The 9,399-nt window shown below is 42.7% G+C and overlaps 1 pseudogene; it reads right to left on the reverse strand.

The window, feature by feature from the left end:
- Window positions 1-8,111: 8,111 nt before the first annotated feature.
- On the reverse strand, window positions 8,112-8,715 carry LOC114497741 (annotated as a pseudogene).
- Window positions 8,716-9,399: the final 684 nt, after the last annotated feature.

Here is a 9,399-nt window from a genome sequence, read left to right on the forward strand (position 1 = left end):
ACTCCAAGCTCCCGGGGACAGGGTAGTTCCAAGGTGCATTACTGTGGGGAGGCGAGTTCCCTTGGATTTGTTCTTGGCTGTAGGCCTCTGCAGCTAAGGGTCATTGCAAAGAAGGGTGTCCATGGAGATGTTGTTTTGGCTCCACAGGTAAGCCCTTAAAATAAGACAGAGCAGCTGAGTACCTCTGGGATGATGATATTGCTGTGTCTTTAGTGGGGATCTGAACCACCAAGAACACCATCCTATTTGTGGACATTGTTTGTGGTCAGTGGTCAGCAGCAGCACTGTATAGAGGCAGCAGAAGTGACAGCAGTGGAAAAAGTGCAAAACTGTGGCTGGTTCCTGACTCTCACCCCCAGGAGGCCAGTGGACATAGGTGGAGCAACTTCAGGGGTGCCCAGGCAAGTTAAGTGGAAGAGGGGGTCCCTGGGAAAGATCCTTATACATCCTACCTATCTGGAAAGCATAACATCAGGAGCAGGCGTATATGAAAAAGCTACAAAATAGGCTGTGAGCCTGAACTCACAGAGCAGGCCATGTGCTCACCCAGAGGCAGCATAGAAGCAGGTTCCCTGAGTCCCCACCGCTGCCGTCAGAAGGCTTTGCACAGTTCAGCCTTGCACACATCCTAAGAATGAATCCAAAGATGTTTTAGGGGATATGATGCCTGGCTTCAAGTATCTGAAGGACCATCAGAGCCAGAACCCAGGAGAGAAACTGCTGGAGGAAGACATCAGCTTCCCAGGCATCGCACCTGTTCCATGGTGCAGTGAAGTGCTGAGACCCCAGGTGGGACGATGGTTGGCCTGTGACTTGGCTGGGCCACATGTCCTTGATACCACTTCCCTCATTCCAGTCTTATTCCTGACTGGGTTTCCAGGTTGCAGCTCCCCACCTACACACGAGACTAGTCTGAGGGAATCACAAAGGATCCCTGGGCCTCTTTCCCAGATGTTCTTCTATGGCCCTTTTCAGGTGGGGCCCTGGATGTGGGGCCATTTCCCAGGTCCCCAGTCCCCAGAGTGGCACGGCCTCCATCAAAGGGAACACAGGGTAAGGCAGAGTTCAAGTTCTCCTCTGCACTGACACTTGGGATTATATGCTTGGGTTCCTGAAGACAAGCCCTGCTGGGAGGAGGCTGCAAACCCAGCCTAGGGTGGCCACTTAATGCCTGCTTTTGAAAAATGACCACTAAAATGACTTCTTAATGACACCACTCGGAAGAAGGAGCAACAGCAGCAAAGGGGTTGTTGGTGCATTTCACTCAAGGCTGCCTTCTTGAGAGACTCAAAGAATAACTGCTGTCCTGGCTTCCTTCCTGACTAAACTGTATGACATTAGTGGGAATTCTGACCTAGCTTACAGTATGTGTATTGAATAAGCCATTTGAATTTTCTTTCTTGTATGATGCACTAAAATATTGTTCTGAGTACAAAAATCCCTTCTTGATGCCAGAATTTATTCTTCGCAAGTCAAGGGAGTCAGTGTTAAAGGATTCTGCCTCTGAATCACTGTAACCTTGACGGAGTCACCCAAGTTCTTGGAGTCTCAGTTTTTCTATCTATAAAGATAGGGTTTGGTGAAAGGGAACATGGAAGACTGCCCCTCAGTGAGCAGTCAGCCTAAAGCGCCCTTGGCCACGTGGAATTTGGGGAGGAGCCCATGACTAAGCTGATGCAGCTTGCAAACCAGGTCAGAGGCTGCTTGCCCTATGGATGTCACTCAATGCGAGTGATGGTTGGTGATGTGTCTTGTCCTGCACTAGGGTGGGTTGAATTGGGGTTCAGAAGGAAGGTTGCTCAGAACTTGAGCTGGGTCTCTGAGTGTGGTCTGGCCAAGCAGAATAGGGTGTGTTTTCAGTTTCCCTGTAGTTGGCTCCAGAGCATTAGAGAAGAGCACCCGCTCTGCCCTTTCCTGCTTCAAGGCCTTATGTAGTAGGGGCAACGCTACCTTTTGTTAATAGGAGAAACCTGGTTCTTCTCACCAATACAGTAAAGAATTACAGATCAGCAAGCCTGTTATCATACAGGTAAAGTTTAATAATGCTAAGTTCTAATGGGAGAGCAAAAGCAAGGGTGGCAAGAGCCCAGGTGACCAGCACCTGGCTGGCCAGAGGCCAACTGACCAGGGCCTCCCAATATGGCAAAAGGGCCAGGAGAGCTAAGAGAATGAGTCCTTTGTTCTGAAGATGTATATAGTTGGCAGGATGGGGGTGAAGAAGTTTACATGTTGACTAATGGGGTAAAGGGGAAAGTGCTAGCTTTCCCCTGGAGAGACGTGATTACCCAAACGTAGGTATGTGTGTGGGTCTGTTAGCCCAAATCCTTATCTTGCTTTAGACTCTATTTGTTCATTTTGAGGCAGGCAGTTTTTATCGACTTTTTCTTTGGGCACTGTAGACCTCTCCCCTTCCCCCTCCCAGGCCTTGGGATGAATACACAGATTCAAGGTTTTCCTTTCCCAGCTAGTGGAGATGATACACACAGACTTTCAAGGGCTTCCCCCCTCCTACACTATTATAGTTTTGCTTATTGTTTGGAATGCCTCGCAGTCTTTTTAAACCAGACGCAGGACTACTGGGTCAACGGGTGAGACATGTCTTCCTTTGCTTTTAGCCTCCTGAATTAAGTTAGATTGCACTGGTGAGGGCCCTGCCTTTATTTCCCCTCTGGCCACTCATTCCTAGCTGCTACCATAACACTTCCATCCCATGGGCGAATTTTCTCCTAAGATCCAGAGTGGGAGTCTAATTTTGACTCCTGTACTTTTTTTACGACTTACACAAAATTTCATAAAAATAGAAATGTTGCTCTGTCTAGGTTATACTGACCAGCAAAAAATTAGATCTGACCCATGATACATTGAATCAAATATATCTTTCTGAATTTATAATAGTAAGGCCATGGTTTCAGTTTTTAATTCTTTTTAAAATTGGATTTTTAAATCACAGAATATATGCTTATTGTGAAGCATTTGTCAAAAAACACAGAAAAATATAATGCGAAAAAGGGAAGTCCCCCTTTGTTTCTAGGACCATTTAGTGTACTCCTCTGCCAGGACCACTACTGTAAGGATTTGGCAAGTTACCTGCCTAGATCTTTCTCTGTGCATTTACATGCATAGTTTTTTACATGCATGGGCCATACTGTAGATATTGTATTACTTATTGTTTAAAAAATAAAGCAAAACTAAGTTTATGTGAACTCACTGCAATAAGAGAGAACCTCACCTTGACAATCTTAGCAGTATCTCAGAAAGGGAAAGTCAGAAGTTGAATAACTAACTGTAAAGCTTTGGATATAGGCTCAAAGAATTCAAGCCAGACAGGAAACTCAGACTGGCCAGGTTCGTGGTGCTGTAATAGTTTAGGACTGGGAACAGCAGCAAAGAATATTGAAGTAAGTCTTTATAAATAAATTGTTAATTGTTTGCAGCTGACTTGAATAAATTGATTTGGACTATTCTTTATTTTCACCATTTGTGACACTTTTTGTTTCTTTGTGTAGATCCATGTTTTCATCTGGTATTATATTCCTTCTGTCTGAAGAATTTTATTCAGTAGTTCTTTTTTTTTAAAGATTTTATTTATTTATTTTTAGAGAGGGAAGGGAGGGAGATAGAGAGACAGAGAAACTTCAATGTGCGGTTGCTGAGGGTTATGGCCTGCAACCCAGGCATGTACCCTGGCTGGGAATCGAACCTGGGACACTTTGGTTCCCAGCCCGCGCTCAATCCACTGAGCTACATCAGCCAGGGCTATTTGGTAGTTCTTGTAGTATAGGTCTGATGACAAACGACAATGAATTTTACCACCTTTTGGTAGTATCAAAAAGTCTTTTATTTTTTAAAGAAAATATCCAAATGAATTTTATTATCACGTTTTCTTTGTAATGATTTTAAGGCCAGCCACAGTTTATTAAGTTACCTCTTAGGGCAGCTCTTCTGTTAATGGCATAGCTCTCTCTTTCTACAGTGTTCCAAAGCCATACAGCTCGAGTGCCTGGACATCATTATGTTAAAGGAGAAAATAATTCTTTCTTGTCTGTGATTTGTTATGTGTCTTTTTTAAAATTGAGGTGAAAATACCATACGACTAATTATTTTAGAGTTAGAATTCAGCAGCATTTATTATAGTCATAATGTGAGTGACCATCACCTCTGTCTAGTTCCCAAACATCTTTATGGCCCTTCAGTAGCCACTTCCCATTCCCACTCCAACTAATCTGCCTTTTATCTCTTATGTATTTACCCATTCTGGATATTTCATATGGCGTTTCGTGTGTGATTTCTTTAACTTAGCATGATGTGTTCAGGGTTTGTCCACATTGTAACATCTGTTGTCCTTCATTCCTTTTATGGCCAAATAATATTCCATAGTGTAAATACACTGGGTATTATGGCTTTTCACTCTTTTCTCTTTGTATTTTAATTTAGATCATTTCTATTGACCTGTTCTTTGAGTACATTTTTTCCTCAGCTATGCTGATGAGCCTGTCAAAGTAATTTTTCACCTCTGATATCATGTTTGTTATAGCTACCATTTCCATTTTACTCTTCTACAGTTTCCTATCCTTGTTGAAATTCCCCATCTGTTCAGGCAGGTCGTCCACCTTTTACATGGGATCATTTAACATAATCAGAGCTGTTTTAACATCTCTGATAGTTCTAAGATCTGGATTATCTCTGAGTATGGTTCTGATGATTGTTTTATTTTTTGACAGTAGGTTGCTTTATCTTGCTTTTTGAATATCTTGACATTTTAAAAAATGCTGGTCTCCATTTTACGAGAATAGAAGAAATTAAATTAGTAGTATTTATGCCCAGAAATGGGCATGCCTCTTCCATCAGGTTGTTAGTATGGAGGATGGAGTCAAACTGTTCATTTAGATGAGCTAGGTTTTGATTTCTTTGGTGATGCTGTTGCCTCAGACTTCAAATTCCTTTAGCAGTGGGCTGCTGTTACCTTTTGAGTGGGTTCTGCAGTGCCAGTGGGGCCTGAGGTTACTAGATGGTTCAGTGTTCCTGCTGCACCATCAGCTTTCAGAAGTCCTTGCGTACCCTTGCCACAGAGAGGGTATCTCTCCATTCCCTTGCCTGTCATCCAGCAGGAGATGGCTGCTGCTTATTCCTTGATGCCAGGCCTACTCCATGCATTTAGAATGTCTTTTTTCTCCTTTTTGCTGCTGAGCATAAAGGATTGTTCTAACTCACAGATTTTCCTGCTATCCTGTTTACACTGGACATGAGACATGGACCCAAGGGCCAGGTGGCTGATACAGTCAGATCCCTGAGTGGTTCTGAGCAGAGGGTCTGCTGCAGGATGTGATCACAGTCAGAAGATGGGGCGAGAAGCTCCCGGAACAAAGTGTCAACGTGAACAAGTGTTGCTGCCCATTTCAAAGAGCAAGCCCTTCTTTGCCAGCAACATGTGCAGTGGTGGGTGCTGTGGTAGTGGGGAGAATGCAGAAATGGGGTAAGATAGTGAATTGCTTGGCTGGGGAAAGAGATGGCTGTGAGTTGGGTAAGTCTTGGGTCAAAATATAATCGCTCATCCTTAACATGCATCACCTTCAAAAATATATTTAATGTAGCATCTTCGTTGTAAAATAACTCAAGAGGCTAAGAGCCCAAAGGCCCATCCCAAAAGACATTCTCTGCAAAAAGCTGATGTCAAATTCTTGACCCTAAATGTACCCTTGCACTTCAGAAGACATCAGCTGTAGGGTTTAGAACCTACACCTTCATACCACCCTGCAAAAGAGAAAGGGAATTTAGAAGCCAGCATTTGGTGTTGTCTTTGGGTATTTTGATTGGCAAACAATATTTTAAGGACAAAGAACTGGATTTATTGCAAGGAGAGATTTTCTAATAGAAATGTTTAAAAATGGAGCAGGATTCCTTAAGAGGTACTGAGTTTCTGTCTCTGTAGATTTAGACAGGGGTTCAAACACTGTATTGGAAAGGGTAGGGCAATTAGCGATTTTCTTTGGGCTTTCCCGACCCTAGATCTCAAATTAAAATACAATATACAACCTCCAGAGGGCACTCTAATTCCCCCACTATTAGAAAGGATTCCTTTTCAGGATTATGAACTGGGAGAAAACACATAAATTGAGGAAAAGAAGAATTCTCTACCTGACACAAAAGAGAGTTCTTTTTCCCCTCATATTAAATTATATCAATTCATTTTTAGAGGAAGTATTTTACAAACAATGCTGAGAAACCAATATTACAAAATCAAATTTGCAGGTGGTCTGAGGCAGGATATAGTTCTTATTTTTAGAGTTACTTCCTGAAATAACCCACTGGGAATATTAATTCATCTAGTAAAGTGATATCCTTATCAAGTAATATTTATGAATGAGAAGTGCCATGCTTGCTGTTACACAGAAAGGAATAGCTGTCTTCTAGAAACTTGTGTTTTAAAACAAACTCTTCCCAAAATTAAAAAAATTCAAATATTTTTTAAATTCAAAAGTTTCCTAGAGAATCAGCAAGTCTCAACCAAGATGTCCAAGTCTTCGCAAAGCTGCCCAGGCAGATCACCATCAATCACAAAGTCAAGATCAACAGACCCCCATCAGATGGGTCCACTGAAAGATCCAGCATACAGAGATCTACCTGTATTCTTGGAGGATATAACACAAGGAGAGTTGACCCAAACTCTATCCCTGGATGTCGCAGAGACAGAAACAAGGGTGGAAGCACTGTCAACTGATGATCTGACTCTACAGATAGCAAGAGTGAAAAGACAGACACGTAGAGCTGCCTGGAAACAAGGCAAGCAGAGAGATCAGTGATGCATTAACTGAGACAAAAGAAATTGGACATCAGATAATGAAGAAGATTGACTCCATTCTAGAAGCAATCGACAATGTGGCCAAGTCAACAGAGGCCAGGTTTAGATCACTGGAAGCAAAAATCGATAAACTGGAAACTGATGTGTCCTTTCAATGCAAGGTATCCTTCCAACTGGGATGTACTCAAGTCTTCTTCTAGATGAAGCCAATCTTCCATCAGCCGTCACCATTTCTTTGGCTCCCTTTTCTTATGCACAAAGCAAGACCATTGAGAAATGGGATGATTGGTAATCATTCAACAAATGTGGTAAACTAAAATGTTCTACAAGCAAGATGCTGAGCATTCCTACCTCAACCAGGCAGAGCCATGCCCTGAGAGCACATTGCTATTGCACATCATGTGCAATGCCACTATCATGGTCTATAATAATTTTAAAAATGTACTAGAAAGCTACTTTTGGACTTAGACTTCTGAAAGACTGAGCTTGCCTTCACAGATGTGGGTGAAGGGTTCAGAGCCTCCCATCTCTTCTCTGCCTACTTCCTGCCTTGAATGTGGACTCACAGAGAAGAGGATTTGCAGATTATACTGGGGCAGGGAAGTGGGTGTCACTCATTGCCTCTGAACTGACCCTGCTGTATGGCCCAGGTAACACAGCATCCAATAGATTTTTGATGGAGCATTGACAGTGTACCAGATTCTTTTCTGAGTGCTTAGGATACAAGGGTATTGAATCAGAAATGGGTCCTGCCCTAGAGATGCTGACAGCTGTTTACTGATGCCAACCCTGGGAGGGTCCATCTCCTTCACACATAATCATGGGGAACATTCAGCCTCTGCTGACATTAGAATGTGTGTTTTGTAAGGTGCACAAAGCACTCTTTTATTTATGCTATTGTCTTCACCCCAGTCCTCCCACTACCCCTGGAAACCTTGGGGTTTTTAGCTTTGGGGTGATTTCGAGTTCCACATGTGGCTTTTCTCCCCATGAATGTAATCCTCCACAATCCTCTGCAAAAACCATGGCTCTAGTAGACAGTCAAGTGATAGTTATCCATTTAGAGATTATCTGTCTTTGTGATTAGGCATAGTTTTAAAAACATACTGACTTCTCAGGTGCTTCCTCTCAAATATTGTTGGTGTATTCTCAGAGAAGTGAGACTAATTATAATATTGAAAATATTCACTGTAAGAAAGCAGCAAAAGCAGTGAAATGTAAAGAGAAGGAACCCAGGAGTCAGTGAACCTGCATTCTAGTATTGATTCTGTTATGATCTGGCATTCAGGCCTTTGTGCTGAGCATCGTTTTCTTTTTTTTCACTGCAGACATTTTATAGGCCTTTTGGGTAGAAACGGGAATTTATTTGCCAGGGGAGATGATCCCATCATACTTTTGCTGGGACCAGTGCATGGCCTTGTCTTTGCTGATTCTGTGTTTGGCCTCAGTTGTTTTGTCCTGCATTTCTTGTCTGTGATGCTGAAACCTAGCCCACCCAGCACCACGTAGAAGTCCAGGCTATATATACCAATGCTTGCATCATAATTGATACCCAGATAGATGTGTTCCTGGATCCCAAAACTAAAGCTTCCAGTATCTGACAAGTTATTTTTTTGTGACTCGTACTCTTGTGCCTTCAAACCTTCTTCCAGTGTCTCTTCTGCCTTGGCTTCATGACTGTGCAATGATGGCCATCTGTTCATTTCTCCTCATGCTCAAGGATCTGATGGTGTATCTGGCTTTGGAGAACATGGGACTCTGGCCAGACCTGTGAGCCACTCCAGGACTTTGGCTGCCAGTGTCAGTCTATCTCCACTCTCCCCCACACAGATGTCGAGGAAGAGCTTGCGGATACAGAGCTCCTGCATGGGGTTCTCCTTTTCACCTCAATCCTGTACCATGATGACAAACAGGAATAGGACCTGAGCATCATTTTACTGTCAATAAGCTTCAGGTGACAAACAAATGTAGATGTTATTTATGGAATCACTCAGTGTAGTTTAAGTGTAAGATGATGCATTAGAATTATCAAGAATTTCATGGTTACTCTCCAGGAGGGAAGGAATAGAATAAGGGAGGGGTCTAACTCTTTTTTGCATGGGAGGAGCAGTTGGTGTCATACAGCAGGGGTATCTTGTACATGAGTGAGGTGGATTATTTCTGTAAGTGTATTATGTCCTGGACTTTATGAGTTTATCTTCAGTGGGATTGGTTTTTCGGTCTGTGGGATGCCTGTGAAGCAGGTTCTAATATAGAAGAGAGGCACGGCAACAACGTAAATGAGATGAAGTCAAAGTCAAGCCAGGGGCCTGCCACGATGCTGCCTGACATGGAACTCAGCTGACCCAAGACGCAAGCAGACCATGAAGAGCCACTGGACAAAGAAAATTCCTGCAAAGATTGATTAATAGCTACTCACTCATACCTTATCATTTACCCATACCATGAATAGAAAACACAAAGCCACAAAATATACCTTGTAAAGGTAAAAGTTAATCCCAATTTTTCCACTCTATTTCCCCACACTGGCAATTTTTAGTAGAAACTACAAACAGATATAAGTTCAACCTCTAGAAATGGTTGAGGTCTCTTTTCTCTCA

The sequence above is a fragment of the Phyllostomus discolor genome, chromosome 5, assembly GCF_004126475.2.
Source record: "Phyllostomus discolor isolate MPI-MPIP mPhyDis1 chromosome 5, mPhyDis1.pri.v3, whole genome shotgun sequence".
Taxonomy (NCBI): domain Eukaryota; kingdom Metazoa; phylum Chordata; class Mammalia; order Chiroptera; family Phyllostomidae; genus Phyllostomus; species Phyllostomus discolor.